A 2,308-nucleotide genomic window follows, 5' to 3' on the forward strand; every position below is an offset into this window, starting at 1 on the left:
CAGCGTAGAGCAAGCAGGCAGCTATTGTGGGTGCCTGGCATTTGGACACAGTCAAACCATGACAGATGAATAACAGAGGGAGTTAACAAGACAAGTTTGGTCAGAACTGAAAAGTGAAAATTCACTTCCAAAGCAATATAAACCTAGATGGGCTGTAGAGCTCATTTTGTCATGCAGACTATCTCCAATGGATTGTGTTCCCAAACCAATGTCAATTCCTCCATGCTATTATATGCAAATACCTTCTTGAAGGCACACAGCCACCTGACCAGGGCACTTGGCAGACTAGTTAGGATTTTCACCACTGAAGAAACACCTCAAACAGAAAAGATTAAAGGTTAACTTAAAAGATTAAAAGTTAACTTCAGATACAGTAGCAGTGACAATTCAAGGGCAACACAGCTATCTTTATTAAAAAAAAAAAAAAAGATTTACAACAATGGAAGGCCATGTTTACAGTGACACTGAGAACCATTACTTGGGGTTTTTTTAAAGCAACAGATGTTAATGAATTTGTTTGCATGCAGTATCTTTGTATCCTATAAACACCTTTCATGCTATCAGCATGCCAGAAGCAACCACAAGAAAATGAGATATTTCTCCCATCACATCYATCATCTATTAAATTGTCCACTATGCTGTAATTTGCTATCTCTTTGGAAAAGGTGGTTAAGTACAAATCAAAAAAAGCAAAGCAGAGGATGTTGCTCATGTTGATCTTGACTCTGCTGAGAATAAAGTGTATCTCAGTGGAGCTTGTGTTTGSACTCTTGGGGTGCTTTATCCTGGAGCCTTGCAGAGCAGGACACCTCAGCTGGGTCCTGGAAAGAGTGGGGTGAGCTCCAGAAGGCAGCGCAGAGCTGAGTGCTCCTTATATGAGCTCAGTGTGAGACAAACGCCTTCCTAAATCTGGGTATCTCGATGGAGTTAACAGCCTGCAGTCAGGTGGGATAAACACAGCACAGCAGCAGCTGGAAGGTAAGATGGAGAGTAGGAAACTTCTTGGATGWTTCTGCATAATGTTATTTTCCACACTGTGAGCAGATGAACGCACAGGTGCTGCAGATGTAAACCCTTTTGGTTCACTCTGTGCTCAAAGGCAGAACGTGACCCTGCCCTAAGGAGCCCACAAGGAGTTTTTAGTGAGGCAACGTGCACTGAACAAGATTCCTGACAGAGCACTCCTGGCCAAACAGCTGAAGAAAAGGACAGGGAATTAAGATGGTTTTTAACAGAAGACCCCTCTTTCAACATTCAATATGACTTCCTAAAGTTTCAGTCACCACGAAAATTAAGAAAGACTTCCAGTTTTTGGTTGATTTGTAAGGGTCACAGTCCATGTAGAATAGATGTTCAGTTTTTAGCTGAACCTGTCACCTCCCCAAATAATACAAGCCAGGGCCTGCACTGCTGCTGCTTCTTTCAGTTAAACTTCACATTGCATCTGATGGAGATTTAAGAGGTTTTTTTTTTTTGCATAAAACAGAGAAAGGACAACCAAGTAATGAAAATCATCCCTGTGCACCGCCTGAACTGGGGTTTTGGTTTTGTACAAAGAGTAGGTCAGTAGCCATCCCCTCTAGGCCTCCTCCCAGTCTGACCCCTTGTCCTCAGCACTGTTTCCATCCCAGWCACTGAAGTGTCACCCAACCATTCCCAGGAGCCCACTGGTGACCGACTGACACACTGGCACCACTCAGCTGAACACGGCTCTTCCTCTGCTGAAATGAGGTTATGCTTTAACTTCTCCACAGCTGATTAAGCTTAGCAATGCTGCTAATGGCAATGAAATCATTTGAGGCCTCTAGCAGAGCAGTTAACTTCTACTTTGCATGATTGCCTCCATTTTCAAAATGAATATGTGGTGGCTCAGTGGGTTTAACTGTCCGCGTTGATGGTGGCTCCTGGGTGCTTCCAGACTGTGTCCCAAAAAGAACACCACTCTGCAGACAAGGGAAGCCTTTCATGTCACCCAAGCCCTCTTTCCCAAAAGGCTGAAACCACCTTCTGCCCCTTGGAAAATAAATGATTTCAGTAAATGAATTTCGGTTTGTTACTGTAATTGGATTAAATAAATAAAAAAAAAAGAGGAGGCACCTTGCAAGACTTATGAAAGTCAGTAAGCTGTAGAATTGCACTGTGACTRAGCACAAATCAAATAGTCTATTTGACATTTTAATTGCAAATAAGAAAAAAAAATCTCATTACTGAGCTGAACTAAGTTGACTTGTGTGAATCAGACTCTCCAGAGGACCCTTTCCTCCCCTTGCCCCTGCTCAGCAGCACCAAACATCATCTAAACTATGGC

Source organism: Malurus melanocephalus, unplaced genomic scaffold (genome assembly GCF_030028575.1).
Source record: "Malurus melanocephalus ecotype Western Australia unplaced genomic scaffold, MMel_1.1 scaffold_159, whole genome shotgun sequence".
Taxonomy (NCBI): domain Eukaryota; kingdom Metazoa; phylum Chordata; class Aves; order Passeriformes; family Maluridae; genus Malurus; species Malurus melanocephalus.